Source organism: Anguilla anguilla, chromosome 2, assembly GCF_013347855.1.
Source record: "Anguilla anguilla isolate fAngAng1 chromosome 2, fAngAng1.pri, whole genome shotgun sequence".
In the NCBI taxonomy this organism is placed as follows: domain Eukaryota; kingdom Metazoa; phylum Chordata; class Actinopteri; order Anguilliformes; family Anguillidae; genus Anguilla; species Anguilla anguilla.
Window position 1 is genome coordinate 49,748,124 of NC_049202.1, and position 22,282 is coordinate 49,770,405.

At 36.8% G+C, this 22,282-nt stretch overlaps 1 protein-coding gene across 2 annotated transcripts in view; it reads right to left on the reverse strand.

Annotated features, from left to right (window-relative positions):
• Window positions 1–22,282, reverse strand: part of LOC118220689 (RNA binding protein fox-1 homolog 1) — a 330,165-nt gene that overhangs the window by 264,227 nt on the left and 43,656 nt on the right. The window lies entirely within an intron of this gene.

Consider the following 22,282-nt stretch of genomic DNA (forward strand, 5'->3'; position numbering starts at 1 on the left):
TAGATGTGCGGGTAAATCTTAGAATTAAAGATGACCTTTTGAAGGTGTGATAGTAGGGTCACTAAGACAGCAAATGAACGTGGTGATCAGCAGAATAACAAAGTGGTCCTTCCTAAAGTGGCATGATTAATATTTTAGCATTAAATGCCCACTCAGACCAATGCTGTGCTGTGATGTGATTAGTACTGCAGGCGCTGATTTCTACATTGTACTGCAAGGAGGGAGGAGTCTGGAGGAGTAGGCTTAAGGTTCCTTAGAAGTGTGGGTGGGGGGCAGGGTGACGATACAACCAGCAGGGGCTTATATGCAGACATTTGCTCATGGACTATAGTGAGCTGGCTGGCAGGCTGCTTCTAGGGGCTCGATAACATGTCTGCAAATTACTGAAATATGTGTTCGCAAAATGTTTCTGTATCACAGCCTGGATGATTTGTGTGCCAAGGGAAATGAGAGATGCACAGTGTTGATCAGAAATGAAGATTATATGGGCTGCTGTTCAGATAGATTTACTATGCAAATGATTTATGAGTAGGTTATAGAGGTTGTGGCCAGCTAAATATTGCACAGATGCTATTTGGCTTGGATTGCAGCTGAAAAAAATAGGGAGGTATGCAGTTGTCACTGAGTTAATTGTAGATTATTATGGAAAATACAGGCTAATGTTAGGCATGCAGTTATGTCACTAAAGTTTTGGTCACAATTTATTAGTGTGTGCAGGGCATTTTAAACTATGTAAACCATATCTGACCATGTGTTTTCTTGAATTCCCATTAGGCTTTGTTAAATTTCTCTGTTAAATGTTTCACATTTGAATGTTGCATAAAATGAATTTCAGTATGAGTTTCAATAATTCATGTCACAACTGAATGAACATATATGTAGATTGCATTGCATTTGACTGATAAATGTTGTGAATGCATATTCATATATATAATTCCTGACAACCCATGCGTATCCAAGAATGGGGCAGTGTTTTGGCCTGAGGCAATGCCAAGGTTAAACACCCCAGACCTGCTGCATATACTTAAGCAATGAGGTAAAAGAGACTGTGCTATGCTGTGAATATCATCATAGCTAAATGGCATAGTTAGACACTGCTGCATGTCCTCTCTAATAATGCCCTTTAGCTATGACTATATTTATAATATAGGGGAGACTGGGGTTGGTTGTGTCCAAATCAATGAGGGAAGCTGCTTTTGTTTGCAAGCAAATGAGCAGAACACATATAACATCAAACACTGACTTAAAAGTCAAATGAAAAATTAATTTCTTTAATAAATATTGAACACCATTTAAAATGCCTAAGATCACCCCAAAAGGACACTACATGTTGATGGCTTTCAACACCATCAGGTGTTCTTAAACTCCAACTGTGTAGCCCTCTCCATGACCTCCCTGGGTGCCAACTCTCGTTTTCTCTAAATGGAATTTTTTAAACATAGCACCAAAAGCATACAGCAACACATTGTTTTTTATAGCAACTTAAAGGTAGCATAACTGTAATACCTGGCACATTTTTACAGGAGGAGACATATTTTCTTGGTCACCTAGCATCCATTTCCTCTTAGAATACATTCTGGAAATCATACTAATGAAGGCAGATAAAACTATGTATGATTAATTAGTTTATTGTGAATAAACATAAAGCCTTTTACTGGAAAATTACTTCTGGAACAGATTTTGACTTAGCTTGCTCAATAACAGTTTTTATGGAAATATTTCCTGCAAAGGTTATCAAACCACCCCGTTCCTTTGGGAGGCAGCAGAGGACCGAATTGCACATGTACAAACCTGAAATGGCTATGGTAGCCACATTATACATTAAGTGATTGACCGTGTTACAAGATGGTTCGTAACTTACTGTAAGAGCGAACTAGACAAACACCTTCATATGAATGTGTTTGGGAAACCCATGTTAAATTAGGAGGGAGAGACATTTAAAGAGGTTCTTAGCATTAAGAGGCTTTCGGGATACCCACCGCTGATTTGTCACACCATTATTTTTACATATTTATTTATTTATTTATTAAGGGTTTTCTCAAAAGTAGCATTAAAATTTGAAATGTGAAAGGTCCAATCTCTTGTTAAATATGCACATTTTTACACTGGTGGAAACATCTAATAGCTTCCTAACTTGTAACATCAAAAACTGAAGTTACTGCCTTCTAAATGGCAGATGAAGGAAGTATGACCCCGTACGCAAATCAGTATAAATATGAACTTGAAAAATTAAGCACAATTTAATACAAAAATTAAATCAGCTGAAATTGTATAATGTATTTCTGCTGCAGTGACAGTCCAGTTTCACTAAATGTCATTCAATTCACTTGACCTGACCCACATCCAACATATGAATTTGCTCAGAGTTAAGAGTCAAAATAGTTGGCAGAATATACATTTCAATGGATTTCGTTATCTTTTCTCAGTCACCCAAATCCTAAAATGAAAAAAGCAGTCTCTAAGAAAAGTCAATGCGGACACATTTGTATCGCAAGCTGAATGAAAAATTTAGAATTTAGAATATGAAAAAAATATGCAAAGTTATAAGGGTTGTCTTTGTAATAATTATAGATTATAGGTCTGCAATGCAGTTTTATATTTTATATAACTTAAAGCAAATAGTATAGATACAATGTGAGACAAAAATGAATGACCTGTCACTAATCACAGATAATTATAAAAGTCCTCATGTTTGTTAATAAGCAAGATAAAAATGCTTTGTGAACTTCAATCTCAGTTGTTACATTCGTGGATATCATACATGGTCATATTTTGATTTATCACATGCACATTACATGTTGAGTTAAGCAATAAACATTTCCCTTACTCAGTTGCTATAGATCCATATAAAAAAAAGTATGTGCCTGGTTAATTTGGTCGTAAGCACAAGAATGGAGACAAAGTCACAGAAGTGTCAGCACAAACAGCAACTAGACACTCAGCTACCAGGGCTGGCTTGCACCAGGGTGGCTGTTTACACTGGAAAGAATTCTGGTAATGGATTCTATGTTTTATTGATAGAGGCATACAATATTTATAATTCATTAGTAATGGGCTATCAAATGTGGTGACATTAAAATATTTATTTCAATGTGTCTGCCATTTTACCTTGTCTTAATGCAATTCTCAAGCCAGGATTCATGTAACTCGGAGTTTAATGGGACACACCTCCTTTTCAGTAAGACTTCGCCCAAGTGTGCATCTATCATATCCCCACTTAAGTCAGCCAAGCCAAGGTGCCCTTAGGGCAAAGAGCACTAAACTTGTGAGAAAATTTAGGGACACGTGTCGGAAGTCAAGGTTGGGTCCCGAGTCCACGATTTGCATTCAGTTGCAATTTCTATATTTTCAATATTCAGTTATAATTTCATTTACAACCAGACATCAATTTCTCATTGGGAAATGCACTTTTTGCTGTGCTTTTATTTATATAGCAATACATTGCCTGCATCCTGTTTTTTTCCATTCTAGAAGCATATTTTGTGTTTTAAAAAAAACAGTAAAACAGTATTTTGTTACATGTCAACCTTAGATACCTTCAATACTTTTCAGTGGCCACATTTTGTAAAACAGTTCGGTTCCATTCATCAAAAAGAATCACTTCTATTTGCTAAGTTTAAACCAAAGGGTATAGTGCATGTGCCTCACAGTCTGTTACTGAATCTGAACCATGCCAGTGCTAACTGTGGCCAACCGACAATTGGTTCACATTTCAGTCAGTTGGGATGATAGCGTCTCATCACGCATCTGCTGGTCGATCAGGCACCCACAAGTTCACTTATTAAGCTGCACATGCTATATCTTCCTACAACTTATGTCTGTGCAAGCGTGTCTTGTGAACTGCAGGGTGATAAGAAGCAATGACTGACATCACATTCTGTGGAGAGGGCATGCTTGTCCCCGCTCTCCCAAATCAATAGCTGGGGTTGTGGCAGTGATCACTGATAAATCCAAATTGGGGAAAAAAAAGGAAAGAAAAACAAAAATAAACTAAATGATGTCACCATTATGCACATGCATATAGAGAGCAAAGACTCATGAAAACAATTACATAGAAAGAGATTACTTTCCAAAGCATACAACTGCACTACTTGTACACCAAGTCAGCAGAATGTCTCAGACAGATATTCCTTCAAAAACTGCAACACCCATCTACAGTAGGCAGTACTTTTCCACATGATATTCAGACCTATATCAGTCTATACAAGTGTGCCTCCCGAGCACTCCAGCTGGAGAACTGTCAATGGAGGTATGAGGAGTTCAGGTTTAGATTTTTAGAGGTATCTACAGAGATTGCAAATGCTGTTAGAAGGCCAGCAGATAGAAGATCAATACTCCCACCCACTGGCTTGCTTGTGATGAATTTTTAATGTCCAGGGGAGCTGCTCTCTTCTAAAATGTAAATGGCTTTAACGATGAATGTGAGGGAACTGACACCTTGATCAATCATGTTCTACCGCCTTCTGCAGATGGTGGCCAGCAAAGTCTGGTTGATGATGCTTTTTTCCCCGTCTAGAATGAAATCCAAATACTGTAACCACTCCTACAAAATGAGATGTACCATGTGGTGTGATTGGTTCCGTTTCATCCAATATGGCTATGCACCTGAAAATATTATCCGGTAAACAATTCAGTACAAATACAGAGGTGAGAATTTAAGTACAATCAGCTGAATTTGTACATTATTTATCGGTTGCAGTAACATTCCAGTTTCGCTAAATGTCATTAAATTCACTTGTCCTGACTCAGTCACCTAAATCCCAGAATGAAAATGCAGTCTCTAGGAAAAACAGATGCAGACACGTCTACGTTAAAATAAACCTTTCCCTTACTCACTTGCTATAGATAGATTGGTTGTAAGTAAAATAATGGAGACAAAGCCACAGGAGTGTCAGTACAAACAGCAACTAGACACTCGGGTACAGGGGTTGGCTTACACCAGGGTGGCTGTTTACACTGGGAAAAAAATCTTGTCATGGATTTAACAGCCATCCTGAATGTAAAATCTAGTTATTGAATCAATTGCTCACTTTCTACAAGTAGTTTATTTTTCTCAGGAGCACCAATGCTTGTTCTAGAAGAAACACTTAAGAAATGTTACCACACAAGTACTTTTGACAAACTGTTTGAATGACAAAAGTGTCATTCAAACAGAATGATATTAATTAGCTGACAACAGTGAGATACCAAAAGTAACAACTTATCAAGGCCTTCTAAATATAATAGATTGTCCTTGTCATTGGAAGGTATGTACTGCAAGAGATGAAAGTGTACACAGAACTGAAAAGGAACTGCAAAGGAAGTGTATTATTTAAATTTGTATCTACTTTCTCAGTTCAGAAAATGTAACTCATAAGGCCAGCTTCACCAAGGGTGAAACAGTTTCTATTATGGTTGTTTTTATGCAGTGTAAACAATATGCTTTTATTCTATGGGCTGTGTTTCATATTGGTTTGTATAGCCATTAAGAACACAAAAAGTAATCAGAGAAAGAGCAAATCATATATGTATATTTTTCCCGTAACAATATATGCTGTTAGACAAGCAATTATATTGACCAAGTATATGCAGGTTTTAAAATGTCCTTACTATCAAGATATACGCATTAAGAAATAATGTCCACATGCATAAATAAATAAAATAAATGAGCTCATGTTGTAGGAAATTGCTGCTATCACTTTTGTGTAATCATTTCCTTGAATGCCTCATCTTTAGATATTCCTGTGTGTTGGGTCAGTGTGAAATCCAATTTGCGCAAACAGAGGATGTCACACAGCATTTGCAGTTAATACCCATCACCCCGGTAGCCTCTTACAAGCGTTTCGCCATCGTGTTACATATCCATTTCCACAGCATCCTAGGGGTAAGATTTATTTCCCACCTCCACTCAGTTAATTAAAAAAGGGCTACTTGTACTCTGAAATGCAAGCTTGTGGGTATAATTAGATTGAAACTCCCCTCAAGTTTAGCTGCTATGCATAAAATCCCATGTCCTGCAGAGGATAAATAAAGGAAGTGGTTGCTTTCAAAAAAAACAGCTTTAAATGATATTGGTGTTTATTTTACACTGTTTTGTTGTGTAAGGAACCACATCAAAGAAAATGACCTTGGTAAATATCAAATTGCTATATTAGAAAACCAGGTTACTTTGCAACCCTGAGAGTGCTGCTGGTAATTATTATAAATCTAAATAAAGGTAGAGAGGAAGTAATGGGTTTCAGAGGGATATTATGTTTACCCTGCAGATACAGAATTCAAAGCCCAAGAGGCCAATGGGTATTTGCAGTTACAGACAGAGACAGATGGATCATGGAGACCAAGAGAAACAAGAACAAGGTTGAAGACAACCTTGTTTCTCTATGAGCCTCTGCAGACAGAGAAACTATCACAGAGGCAATGAAGGATATGATTCCTGAATTATATTTATAGCACATGTAAGATTAATATCCAAGGTATCAAACACTATTCATTCATCAATTTACAAATGGGACACCAAAGACTGACAGAAAACTATATGGGAATTTCAAAGATCACAACCTTATACTTAAGTTCCACTCAAGCTCTTATTTTTTTTTAACGTAAAAAGAACTTTTAAATACAATTCTGCAAGAAACTTTCCAGAGTGACATAAATTATCCTACATATAACTCCACTAAATATCACGTGTCTGCAATAATTTAATATATATATATATTGTTTTTAGTTAAAATATGTATTGTTAAAATTAGTTAAAATATGTACGTATTGTGGATTAAAATTTGGTCTAACAATATAGCAAAACACACCAGCATTCTGTAGGCATTCTTTTTATTACATTGACAAACATCAATTGTACAAAATAAGCAAACCAAATGTTATTACAAGAATTAACTAATGGTAGTAAAATGCTCAGCTTCATTCTACAAAAATGTGTATATAGGTATTACATTGAAAGGTGGGCAGGCGTTCAATCAGACAACTCTGTTGGAGCGGGGGGGGGGGGGGGGGGGTTCTAATAGAGTGTTACAGTGATGACGTCATTTTGTTGGCCAACCCGAAAGTTTCTTCCGCCATGGGTTCAGAACAAAAAACAGTGTAGAACGCTCATTTCTGGTGATATTGTCATCCAATTTGAACCAGGATTGACCAGCATTGTGGCTGTAATTGCATTGTGTTTCTAAGCCCAACAGACACACCCACAAGCATCTGTATTCACTCAAAAATGCATAACAAGCTACATTTGTTTTTCTTTTTTTTTTTACAAATTCCTACAGAGTTAGTTGCAGTGCGGGTCTCAGGCCAAGTATACACTTCTGTCATGGACATATTAAGTGATTTATATTGCAACGTCAACATCAATATTTAGTTACAGTACACAGAAGCTGTAGGGTAATCCATTTGTTTCATTTCCCCGTTGCCTCATTTTCCCAGACTTCAATGCAAGGCTTTAACCTTGTTGCAAGCAATAGAGAAAGAAATTCATTATGGGATATTGAGTTTCATTAAGGCTAACTTGGAGTAAAAAATGTTGTTTCATTCCTTTAAGCCTGAATATTTCTAGAAGTCTAGAAAAGCATGCATATACCACCATATTCATACAACAATATGGGCAAAGAACAATGGGCGAAGAATGGGCGAAACATGGGCGGAATTCTCCTTCAACTTAATTAATTACCAATCCCCTCCATGACCTCTAGGGTATGGTGGCTATCAAAATAGAGAGCATTTTATCACACAGTGTGCTTTGCAACAACATAAAATTTCTCATGTTCACAATTTTTTAAACAATTGTAAAACATTTATAATGCTAATACTTGAAGCCATCTTAGTTATGGAAGGTCAGTTATGAAAAGTCATAGCGATAGATAACTTGGTCAAAAGTACACATTAATGCAATCCTTATGATATACCACGGGTTTTAGTATATTCATGTTTCTGTAAACAAACATTACAAGCAAATCTTGGTGTTTACTGACAGCAATAGTAAGGACATATACCGTACACATTGCAAAAAATGTGACTGTACATTGTACTATACATAAGTAAATTGCAGTTACACATTATTAAATTAATTGTGAATTGTTATATACTTGGTCTCATTTTGTATTCAAGGAAAATAAAGTGCTGCACAAAACCTCTTCATATTTACTCCCTTATCACCCCTCTGGTGACAGAAATGGGTATGCAGTCTCAGAAACTTGACTTACAGATAGTAATTAATTTCTGACAGGATGATTAATTGATTATCAGAGCCAGTAACCTGCTCGGGACTGGAGAAGTGCTTTAAAAATTACTTATGAATGACAATGTGCAGTGTGAAGTTCCCTACCTCAGCAGAAACCCTGCTCAGTTACAAACAGAAGACAGTTTAATGGCTTATTTTAATGTAATGTACAATGACTGACTATATTAACATGCATTGAGGAAACCGTTCCTGGTGATAGAGCTGGCTTAACCTATGCATTAACATAAAGAGATGGTAACATGCATAACTGAATACCCTATCACATCCCTACCTAATGATGTCCATGTCAAATATGACCTTATTTCATTTCCTATAAAGACAAATCAAATTTTTGTTCACTTTTTAATGCGAGTTTTGAGAGGATTTTTAGATTAATCCCATCTTTAGTGTGACCTTACCAATGGCTCAATCATTAAACCTACCAGCTTAAGATTTATAGTTTGCGAGTTGAAAGTGACATACAAATTGTGTGGCATAAATGTTATGGGCATATGGATATATTGATCACCCAGGTACCAACATCACAGATTACTGAGTCAGGTGCAAGTAAATAGATGTTTTTAATGTAGTTCCTTCAATATCGTAATGATCGTATAGAAAAAGGAATGTATGTATAAATACGTGAAATCTTACTTAGCAGAATATAAAGGGTCACTATGCCCTTTCCAACACCATACACAACATATACTGTCATAATCAAAGGCAACCGTTTTAATAGTTAACAGGTTCCTTGTGTATTAGTTGGCACATTACACTTTCACATTCAAATCTTTCTAAGATTTAGATTTTTAAAGTAAGGAGAGAGCTTTTTTAAGAGTTGTGAAATATAGGGCTGAATTTAACAAGGATTTCTTCAGTTCATTTAAGTAGAGCAAAGAACCAGGACAGAGTAAATCCTCTTACCTTAAACTCAGCTCTACCTTTAAGATCGGCCTTGCATTTTTATGTCTAGAGGAAACATAATTCTAGCAAGGTAAGCAACCAAGCAAATATTAAATCTCATTTAACTAAATACACTGACTTTTTCTCCCATGAATGATTTAACTCTAACAAAAGGTCTTTAGTTAAAGGTTTTGAGTTAACATACTCAGAGAAGGAACAGTATTACAGTGGTTTCAGCCTCTAATGAAGAAGGGACACATCCGTTCAAATTTATAATGAGCCAAATTCACTGTTCTCTCCATATAAGCAAATAAGTGATTGTAAATAACCACATTTTAATAAAATGACTGTAAGATCGAACACTATTACGTCTATCAAGGAATGCACCCAACAGAAATTTCCTGTTTAAATATGTAAAAAAATAAATAAATAAATAAATAAGTCCTGCTGAGGGCTTAAAGTTTGGTTATTCATATTGCAGCTCTATCAGACTCTGAATTCGGAACATAAACATTCAGAGTTTTCAATCTGAAAAGTGTCTGATACCAGGTGGGATCCAGATATATTTAAGTAAATGCAAGGCACTAGCTTGCAAGTGTAATTTAGTTGAAAAATTAATCAATAGAAGGATCATACTTTTATTTGCATTTTATGAAATCTTTGGTCGTTCAGAAGCATACACTAACACACACCAGCAAGTGTATGTATACACAAGCCCACACACACACATGCAAGAAACTCATGTGTGAAAGATGGTATCCTTAACCACATTAAATAAGTTATGCATTTGATTGTTAAAAAAAAAACAAAAAAGTTTTTCTAAATTCCCCTTTAAAATGGATGCTGCAAAACCCACAATTTCTACCTGCTACAACTTCCAGCAGTAAATATGAGAGTCCATTAAAACCTACTTGAACAACAATTATCTACTGCACATGGCAGACGAATTCATAGCCCTATAGTAGTACAGATTGATTTCCTCAAAGTTGTTGGACTGTGACAGCACATTTCACCTTTGATCCAGACATAGGCACCAGAATGCCTGTCAGTAGCTGCTTAACTCACTGCTGGACAGAGTGACAAGCTGCTGGAAGGATGCCAATTACAGCACAGCCTGAAGCGATGCACGTGGGCCCCTCAGCATGAAGTGTGAAGGCTGAAGTATCTGCAGCCACTCAGAGCACAGGAGTGGTGGGGCTAAGCCACAACAAAATACATGTTTGGACCATGCAAGACCTTGCATTTATCTAACACAGTCTGCTAAACAACATTACATTTGCCTTTCTACTAGCAGGCACCATCATTGGGACATTACCCAGCTGTGGTTTCCTCGGTCACCACTGTCAGAGTTGCATGTAACATTTCACGCTTGTGAGCTTGACCTTTCTGATCTGTTGAAACCTATAGGGCTAGTGGTGCTGGTAATCAAGTGTGCAATGGAGAGGAATTCCATAAACCTTTAATGCTCATGACACTGCCTTGGGGTATGTTTCTTTGACCTTCCCCCTTCCTGAAATTGTACTGCTCAGAGGAGTACTACCAGGATGATCTGAGGATGGGCCTTTATGTATGTACCAGCATCATTACAACGACATTTGGAAAAGATGGGAAAAGGCCGGTGTTTTCATTCATTTTATTTACTCATATTATTGCAGGTCATGTGAGGTGCAGTTGGTTATACATTATACATCATAGCAGATAGTAAATTACTATCTGCAAGGTTAAAAAAAATAAATAAATAAAATCCAAAAAACAAATCTCTGTTTCAACCGTATGTGCCTGCACCTACCATCTTTCTAATGAGGGTGTAGATTTTTCAAATAAAGACATATGATTGCAATTTTTTTTCATCCACGACCATGTTAGGACCGTGCCTTATAATGAATATAGCATTGCCATCGCACGTGGATAAACAAAATTGAATACACACGTCTGTCAAGAGATTGGTGAAAGAACCATGTAAATCAGCCAGGTACTTTAAACCTCAGATGTTAAAAAAGATGGACAGAATCAATGCCATTTAGTGAAACTTGAGAAGTTGAGGAGTTCCTCTTTATTGGATCATGTACTTAAATTACAACAATATAATGACCTCATCCAAAGATATTCTCACATTGAATTATCTAACTATATAACGTGTAGTCTAATTGCTTGTAACATTTCTCTTTATTTTTCAATTAAAATGTAACTATTTGTAATTATAGTTAACCCTTTAACCCCAAGAACTTAAAAAGTCAATTTCCATCAACTTTGCACTACTCTTAAATATTGCCTTATTTTTGTAGAAGTACACAGCTGAAACATGCATTATGGCATTATTTGAAGGCCAAAAAGGTACCAAAACTATGTGTCAAAAATTTGGAAATTATTCATGGTATACACATAATATACATAAAAATGCAACTCAATGCAAAATCAATACCAGCTTGCAGCAAAACTCTTGCACACAGTCCATCCCCAACATGTGTGCCACCACTGAAAAACACGTGGAATGGCATTAAATAAAAAATAATAAAAATGTACTTCACTCAACTAGTGTTATCTCAAGTTCACAACCACAAAATGAACATAAATATGAATGTAAAGAAGATTTTTTTATGATAAGATACTTCATTAAATGCTTAGATGTATTTCTAGATCATGACAAAAGCCTGATTTGCTTTTGAATAACTTTCTCATGAAACCTCACACATGCTAGCTGGGTGGAGTACCAGTCTCCTGCCAAATCTTTTTTTTTTTTTTTTTTGCTATCTGGAAATAGATTTATCAGACCCTGACCTTCTGGATACCACATTTTCTTTCTAGGCAACCTCTAAAGTCTTCCACGCCAACAGGAAAAAATAAATAAAATAAGACCTGTTGGAACAAAGGTACAGAGACTAGAGGTTCAATAGTGAATGTTACAGTTATTAAATATTCTGTATATACTCTTTCAGTTTGGTGTTAAGGTCCACAGAGACACTCTCCAGTAGTTCCAAGATGCTGGTGTAACAACAAAGTCTTACAGAGAAATACATCCATGATCTGTACTTTTCTAAAAAAGAATTCACCCTTGATGATCAATTATCATACATAAATCCATAACACAAAATAAAAATTATATAGGACAAAGACTTTAGAATACATGTAGCTTTGAATTTTACATTAGATTATTATTTTTTAAGGAATGGTGTCAGTAAAATCAGTGTCACAGACTCCCTCACTAAAACTAACATAATTTTGCCATGATTGAAGCACACAAAACATCTGTTCTACTTTGTTTTTACTTTCAAATGAATACAACTATTTTGTGTATTGTTGATTATATATATATATATATATATATATATAATCAACAATACAAAATAAATATATAAATAAAAATAAAACAGGCAAAAAAAAGTTCATGTAGGCTATTACTGTTATGTAATTACTGTTGAAAAGTAGTAATTCACGTTTCCCTAGCGAACTACAGTAACGTTAACACATCAAGGAACGCGAACTCAGCACCATTGAAATTTAAGATTATTCCCTTCAACTGAGGGATATGTTTCTATATATCTTTACTGTAAATAGTTTCTATTTCCAATGCAAAACAGAATCTTTAGATTTATAAAACATTTTTTTCTGATTGTTCAATGTACCCCAGTTAAAAGGGGGGGGGGGGTTCAGACAGTTCATAAAACCTAGTTTAGTTAAAAATAAAAAAAAGAGAGAGATGAAAAGTACAGTATGACGATTTAGAAATATATTTCATAATTAATTATATGCCATTGCATTGCCAATGAATATTAGGTTAGAAAATACAACATTTGCCTGATTTAACATGAGTTCCTGTATAAACCACGCCCACTTCCTGTCTTCTATCCGAATACAGATACAGATAATTTTGTTGGTTAAACAGATACAGATACAGATACAGATAATGACGTCTCTGCACACCCCTAATATATATATATATATATATATATGAGAACAAAAATTAATTTTACTGTTGTGTGACAACAACGTATTCAAATAAGTTCTACTGAGGTGAGGGACTCAGAGGGATTCAGAATTTCTAAAGTGATGTTGCTTGGACAACAGGATTGAAACAGAGATGCACCAGAATGCATATACTTAAAATCCGCTGACAGCATGCCCTGAAAAAGGGCTCTGGGCAAATTGAATTAAATTTCCTTCTCTTCCTGCCCTCCTTCCACAGGAAGACATCCCTGCAGTCTGCCTTAGAGGAGCAGCACTTGCTCAAATTGGGGAAAGCTGCACAACAGCTGACTGGCCTGCAGCTGATCAGTATATAAACTAACCACTAGGGGGCAGACAGACTGTCAATCCATCAGTTACAGTAGCACACACTTCACTGTGTAATCAGAACCCTTACTAAACAGGCGCTGGATCCTCTTCCAAGGACAGGGACACCTCATGAGTGTAATGGTGCTGCAGAGGACTGTAGTAATTATGATAAGGTTCATTATGCCAAGGGCTTTCATATCTGATTTCTCATTCCTCTATGGGTGGTAGGGGTGTTCAGAGAGGCCACTGCTTGTATTCGAATCTGTATTTGTGGCAACATAAATATTGTGTGTCTGTATTTGTATTTGGATAAAACTAGAAATGGGCATTGTTTGAAACGGAAGTGAGCTTAGTTTGTCAAGGAAAAAAGTTCAAACTTGGCACACACTCATGATTTTCAGTCATTGACACTCCTCTTGTTAGGATATTAAAGCATTAAATTCATTGTTCTACAATCACCTATTATACTAATTAAGTACAACAACAGATTCACATGTTACGTAACACACAAAAGTAGATGGCTAACAATAGAGATAACTCCATTATGGCAACTCAGAAAATGAGCTTTTGCCACCTGCAACAGGAAAAAATAGCCTAACATACAATTCAACTTAGCAATGTCCGTACCAATATTAGATATGATTTGAAATAAGTAGAATATTCATGTAGCAAAACACATTTAAAAGTATAGAAAAGTACCAGAAGTTAACTATTAGACAGCTAAGAATAGAACACTAACATTAGCTAGCTAATCTCCTCCTGGTCAAATAGCAGACACAGAAAAAAAAATGAAAAGGCAAAATTAGAGGGCTAACAATAGAGCTAACTGCAACAGCAGAAAATAGTCTAACAGGCCTTGCAACTCAAATTTCCTTGCAAATTAGCTGTTGAAGGCCTATGCTTAGCACATTGGTTTGCAGCTATGTGAAGTACACAAAATTAGTCTTAAATGGGCTTTAATATCCAAAATACCAGTAAATCTCAGAAAAGGTGAGCAGACCGAACGGCAAAAGAAAAGGCAACACAACTAGGCTACTTAAACTCCCCAATTAGTAATTCGTAATAAATGAACTAGAATTTGAAATGCGACACAAATCCCAGGCTATAAACAGGCTGAGGACTCTCTCCACCACGACTGTGTGTGTGTGTGTGTGTGTGTAGCAAGTTATATCACAAAACTGTCTGATGAGCACAAACAAACTCCACCCCCTTCTATCACAAGTCAATAGCAAGTCAAGCTATCAGTCAACTACAGCTGTTTTTACGCATGAGCCATACAGATAGGCTTCTGAATACAGATAATATTAAAGAAGAATTTCAGAAGGGTCAAATATTCGTATGAAATACATTACTTGTGCTTTGCCGGATGGTATTCGGATTCGGGAACATCCATAAGAGGCGGTTTTATTTATGTAGTTGAAAATGTTCAAGTCAAACAGTCTGCCTTTGGATTACTATAGGAAAACCTTTTTTTGACATTGGTGAAAACAAAAAAAACTGCCCTCTAGCATTGGCCTTGCATCACAACACTCAGCAGGTAGCAAAAGGTGTGTCTGTAAAGCTGGTTTATTTACAAAAAAACTGTATGGGATTGCAAATATTCTACTTCTGTGTCCCCACATTATACCAAGTTCAACCTAGAGGTTGACCATAGCAGAAGAAAAACACATAAATCTGCAAGCATCACAGCATGAGTCACACTGTGCCCAGCAGACAGTGAGGGTCAACCAAGCTCACAGGGAGACCAAAACATTATAACAGGGAAAGGGAAAACTTTAGTCCCAGGCAAGTACTGTAGATAATCAATACCTCTGTAAATTTCCTTAATTAAACTGTCCAATGAATCCATCTCTTTACCAGATGATGAAAGATCTTTTTTTTTTTTTTTTTACTTTGTATTGGGACAGAAAAGTTAGCTTTATTTAAATTTTTAAAAAATAGTACTAATGAGCATTGCAATATTGCTTATTTATGAATCGGATACTCTGACTCAAGGTTGAAATGGCCATTTGATCATTGGTCACTACACCGCATGCAGGCCATGGCCTATGTACTAATTTATTAGTTCAATACAAAACCAATTCCAGAGCTACTTTTACTAGCTACTCTATTTCTTACATCTTGAATATTGAATTTGACTGATTCAATTAAAATATTGCAGGTCAAATGTGATGTGAACTTTACATACTATGACTCAGCATGTAATTAATTGAACCAATCTCGTTAACAAATATTAAAATGGATGCACTAGGAGTTCTGCTAGGGCAGCAGTCTCACAAATGCGGCTTTTCCACACCTGGTTTCAGAGAAGGTCATTTACGCACCTTGTCATATTGAAACACCAGCTTCAATGGAGCAATTTATACAGTGAGCAATAAAAAAAAGTGCAAATACCAGCATCTTCTCAAATCATGCCATTGATGTCAATGTACAATTGTAATTACCAGTATTCATACTGTAATGTATGTACGTAACTATACATTCTACTGTTGTATATTTTTCAGTTCTGTCACAGAACTGTAAAAAAAATGTACCATACCAAACATATTTATTTTTGACCTTTCCAATAGCCCATTTTAGCCCGTAACTCCACAGAAGAGTTTAACAATTTGAAAGTTTGCCTAATCGAAAACAACACCAATACAAAGGCTTTGGCCAGGCTTCCTCTTTGCTCACAGTTTCAAATCGAGCTTAATTATTTCAGATCTATCGAGCATAACGGACCTCCCAAGTGTTTTCTGGTGGCTCTGGACTGAGCGTGTGGCTTTTTTTGCCAGGGATTAGCACAGGGGAAAAAAAGCATTAATGTATAATTTATTGATTAAGATACAATATGCTGCTCCACTGGGCTAAAGCACAGAACAATCCCTCAGAACTCCCATACCTTGCAATGTGCCCCTAGCACCATGACTTCATTAGCACACTACAGACATACTAATACGACTTCTTGCTCATGATTTATGCTCAATGAAAGGAATTTTTTCTTCCTTTTTTTATGAAACATACGTTACGTTTATGATGCTTCCTGGGTTCATGAGGAGGAATTGGAGGCTCAACACTACAGAGGTGCGAGGACAAGCCTGAGAATCAGCACCACAGAAACTGCTTAAGTAAGCATGTCAGGACACAGAAGAGATTATATAGGTCTACCTGCCCCTTTGGACTTTTCATTAATGGTTATATGACAGTCACCATTTCCTTCCCAAACACGTTCTGTTTCTGGAATAAAATTAAGAATGAAGGAATGAAACAAGAGAAGTTTGGAAGTAAAAGGGCTCATTCTTCGGCGAAGGAAAAATCTAAAGGTACATTTAATTCAGGGATGAGTGGATTTCTTCATTTCATGCCTGATGAGATTGGAGTCCAGGTCAGGCTACCCGTCGATCAGGGCCCAGATATTTTGCGGGCAAATACCAATCAATTCACGTCCATAGCCCAAGGTGCAGGTTCAGTTTCACCAGTGCTGAATGCTCAGAGCTGACCAAACGATCCCTGTGTTTATATAAACACACACACACACATATATATATATATGACAACTTAAAGGAAAAATCTGTGATGCTCCTGCATTAGTGCGACATGTAAGGAAAAACAGAACAGCAACTCTTCCTCAGGTGACTGAGAATTTAAATGCAGGACATCAGATTGTGTCAGCAAAAACAGTCAATGGACAACTACATAGGGGATATTGTCCTAAACATTAGCGAACTATACCGTATACCTGTGCATTTGGTTTGGAGTCAAGCTTATGTGATGTTCTTTGGTGATATGACAATAAAGGGATTCATTTACATCCAGTTAGCAAGGGTGCCACAACATTTTAATAAACATTTTTTTTTTTTTTGAGTCTGTAGATTCTGTTGAAGATAAAACCACTTGGGGGAATCTGTGAGCTAAGAGATACCATGATGCCCAAATTCAATGTGCCCAAAGACTCTGCACACATTTCGTATTGTGTTTTGTTTCATTTTTGTATACGTCCATAAATGAGCACCATGGAGACCCATCAGCATTACACCTCACCCATTGCAGCAGTCTAAAGCCTGGGGATGGATGATAGCTTAGTATCTGCCTTAGTTTATGCGTTTACCTGCTACACACATCTTTCTAGGCCTAACGTCTTTGGTAACTCCAGCCATATCATTGCGCATATTTGGGTCTAAGGGCGGAGTCATAGAAACATGGTGATGGATTAGTGATCTGTCACATTACTGACTCATTTGTAAGGAATATTTTAAAACAGTGATAGTGCACAGCGTAATGATGTGTTCAGCCTCTCCACTTTGAGGATGTAGCCTGCCCAGTAACAAAAACGCTTTCATTGCATGCAGATGGCTAAAATAAGCTAAGATCTGAATCCTGCTTTTCATGTTGGCAGCCTTCTAGGGAGTCCCAATCTCCACTTCATAAATCAATAGCTTCTCCTTGATGGCAGACCAGCCTGAGCTTATTGCTTATCTCCCACGCAGTTCTGTTTGACAGGACGGTTTTATTTATTTATTTATTCTGTCTGCCTAATGATACATCAAGATTCTTCAGCACAAAAAATAAGAGGTGTCACACTCTCTCTACTGGGGTCTATTTTTAAGGAGACCAGGGTCAGAGGCACAACAGCTACCAGCATCAAATAAGCAGCTGCATAATTTATGCTTTGCACTGACCCGCAGGGTAAGATGGCTGCTTTTGATTTTGTCAACTGTCATCTCTTTTCATCAGAATGTGCCCATTTGGATATTCCATGCCTCTTCTGATCACAATAAACAGATGGGCCACATTTGCACAGAGTTCACAAAGAAATCTCCCTTCATTAACAGCACATTCTTAATATGGTCAGTTATTCGAATGCATTCTTTAATACCACATTATGTCAAACGCAGACTCATGGAATTGTAGGAGGATTAAACCGCCATCATCATGCACTGAAAATACAAGGACATTGGTGGATTAAGATAACATTTTGTGGTGGTTTCAATTAATCATCTTGCTTGGTAATTCACTTGTTTTATGTGCACTGGATTTCTCCACAGCTCAGAAGCTACAGTAATGGCATCGGCATTCAAGCTATTATGGGGAGGTGGGGGGGAGGGGGTAGATAAAACCCCCCACTAAAATAGAGGTATAGAATGCGCTAATTGTGCAAGGTTCATATAATCAATGTCTATTTGTACCCTGTTTTGCAGAAGTCGCCACTCTACACACAATTGTTTTCTCGTTTGTTTGTGAGGGATTACATTTCAGAATATGTTGTTTGCACTAGAATCTTTGCTACATACATTTTCTAGAGATAAGAGCACGTACAGTACATCACTGGACAGCACAGAAGCTGAGCTCTTGAAAATGGAGGAAAGAAAGCAGTTTTTAATTCACCCAGTGATAGACTCGTGGTGCGTCTCTCGGACAGACAGCTAAATGGCAACTCAGAATGAAGAGGCACAAACATTCTGTAATTAATTAACTAAACGAGCGGAGGCTGAGGCTGCGTTTGTGAAAGTGCTGACAGGTTCACAATTCTCGTTCCACTGCCTTCTCCTGCTTCTCCCAATTTAGTGTAGAATGGGAAATCATGAACAATTGATACACTCGGTTAGTTCTTATCATGGAGGGTGAGCTCGGATGTAGCCTTAGGGGTATTTTATACAGTTTAACACTGAAAATAAAAGGTAATGTTCTCTGTGAAGAGCTGGATTAAATGGCGGAGGCTCAAAGTGGTTCTGAATTGTAGTCAATAAGACAAAAATGGCCAAATAGTCATTTTGTAATCTAAGTCTGCTGGTTATGCTCAATGAGTTGGACATGTGTGAAATAAACCATGTCAATAGAAAAAACGTTTAACTCTTTAATTGACTACAGACTGGTGCACCAAAATAGCTAAATAAATAAGGTACGAACCTGGCCAATATTTAATTTACTTTTTCAAAAGAATCTCCATGTATTCTGCAACAGTATCCCCTTTGGGACTTGAAACATAATACCTTAGATCTATGGTACATTTCTCTGGATATATGAAAATGGATACATTGTGGGACATATGTAAATAAATAGACTCTCTAAATAAAAAATAATCAATCTTCTTTTTGCCCATGATGTGGTTTATGAAACAGAATCCATGATCTATCTTACAAGTGAAATATATTTATAATCACATATTCATGGATCTTCAAATGCCAGGGTGCAAGGGACATCAGTGCTTAATAATCTTTTCTTCTCATGCTTTGTTACAGATACATTAAATGCCAAAATACATTTAGAAACATTGGAGATTTAGGGATTGTGAGATATGCAGTCCTTTGAATCCAGGTCTTACTGCTGCCATGTTTAATTGTTGGAAGCCTTTTATTTAAATAATTTCATTAACTTATTAAGATATTCTGAAATTTACAATGTGGACTTTGCATAATTAGTGGCAGCTGGCAGCAAAGAATAAGCAAATCCATAAACGTCTAAGGGGATGTGGGTGGTTGAATATTATAGTGCAAAATATCATATTACACTAAGTTTAAGTATCATTAAAATGATATCAGGGTGGCACAGTTGCACCATGGATAATGGTGCTTCAGGGCTTCAGACACCTTGGTTTGAATCATGTTTTGGTCTGTGGGGGATTACTATGTACTCTTTGTGCCTGCCTGGGTTTTCTCGCAAGTGGGATGGGGGGAGGGGGAGTGTTGGAAATTACTTTTCATGCCTTCTCAGAGCCTGTACTCAGTTTTTTTATTTATTATTTTGTTTCCCCTCAGTCACTAAACTTGTCTGCCTCATATGCGTTGGTGCTTGTATGCACACAGTGCAATCAACTGATGTGTGGTCCTGTCATGTATCTGCTTGGCTAGTTTCTAGCTCATCGCAATAATGAAAATAGGTAGATGGATTATCATTTTACCACCTATCATGTAATATGCATTTTAAACACAAAATGGCACTCTTCGGTAGATTTGTATGTGCTTGCTCGGTAACAAACAGGAGTATCTAACATACCAAATGTTATTAACTTGTTTTGTCTGTGCAATAGGTTACTGCAATGTGTAGTTTGCCTTTCACTAAATTTTTGCCACAGAAATCAAGGTCAAGGTCCTTTAGCTGAATGTGACGCCTAAAAGTTCAAAACAGCGGAATTTATAAGCGCAAACCCTTTTTTCAAACTTTTACAGTTGGTCTCCCATGAACATCACAGACACATCTTGAATATGACTGAAGTACACACGGTGAAAACACACTTTATGAAGTGCTTCATCACCACTTGAAAAGCTAAAGATGACACTGACCTGCTGTGTACACTACTGTGGGAGCCACAGAAACAAAGAAAGTCTAAATAAATTGTGGGAGTTAAGTGCAGCAGTTCTAAAGCTGTAGAAGGTACACACTTTTGTACAATATTCACATACGGATACTTTGGTATGATCAACAACAAAGGACTGGAGCCTCAAAGTCTCAAGATAGAATAACACTGATGCAGCCCAGCATTAGGAAGCAAAATGTGATTTTCAACCGCGGGGGTCTGAAAAAGGTTAAGTCTGAGAACACCAACATTCGTAAGGACTGACATCATCATTTTTGCTCAAGAAACAAACCATCGGGCAAGAAGACAGAAAATAGTTTGTACACCCAGTCAGGTAAGCTTGTCTTCCATTTTGTTTTAAGAATCATATGAAATCGGCAGAAATTCAGAGACGTATAGGAAACTTGTGCGTCTTAATACTTTCTGACAAAAATAAATACATTCATCTACTAACCTAGAAATGCCAGCCCAGTGACAAGGCACATGGTATGGGCCTTATATAGTGCCATTCCAAATTTTTCAGAAACAGAAAATGAATGCCCCCCATAATTAAATTGCATCCCTCTGTCCTTTTAACAGTCAAGCCTACCACAATGCATCAATTATACTGAGCAGGGATAACTGGTCATGTTTGATTCACATTCAGTAAATTCCTATGTCTGAGATGCCAGAACTAAAAATACCTGCGCCCAAACAGCATACGCAAATAATCTACAACAGAGATTAGACTCTGATCAAAACTGCCAAAAAGTAATCCGTCACTAGTAAATGAGAGAAACAAAATGTCTTTAAGGTGCCAAGAGATGTTATTGTGATACTAATATACATCATCAGGCTGTACCATATTATTATTTACTATGTATTATTTACACAATTATTGTAAATACCAGAGGGCATGCAGATAATAGGTAAAACAATTAAGGGAGTGTTGTAATTTTGTCATTTATATACTGAAAATGTATAAACCTAAATTTCTTCAGAGAAACACCCATGCATGAGCTAATGAAAGACATGAAGTAAAGTGCCTTACCTGAGATGTAAGGTAGAAGCAGGACCAAGAAAACAAGAGAAAAAAATGTTTGTTAAAATCATTTGGCGAAAATTCATTTAAACTTAACAATGATTTCTTACCAGCAAATACATGATTAGACTGTAATTTAACTTTTGTATTGCCAAAATTCAAGTTTGTAAAATCCAGTATGTAAACCACAACATGGATGCAGTTTCAGTTGCTCACTGCATATGATTGATTAAGTAACTTAACTACAGTGTCCACTGTCACATTCAGTAAAGAAACACAGCCCCCTTGTACAGTACACACAATCCATCTTCAGCCAAACCTGAAATGCCTATTGGTCATACTGACAGACAGCTATATGTTTATGACTCATCACATATTAATCCCATATTTATTTTATGTATGTCTCAGGACACTCAGTTGGGACATCAAGTGCCCCAAGGTACCGAAGCTCTGAGAGCGGTGGTGCATGTATAAAAATCACATGTAATGGTGGTGTGTACTTGTGACCATGTGGGGACTATGCTGGGAAAATATGTCTCACTTTCACTTAAAGTAGCTTTCTAGCTTTATAATTACACAGCTAAACGAACATGATAACTCTTTATAG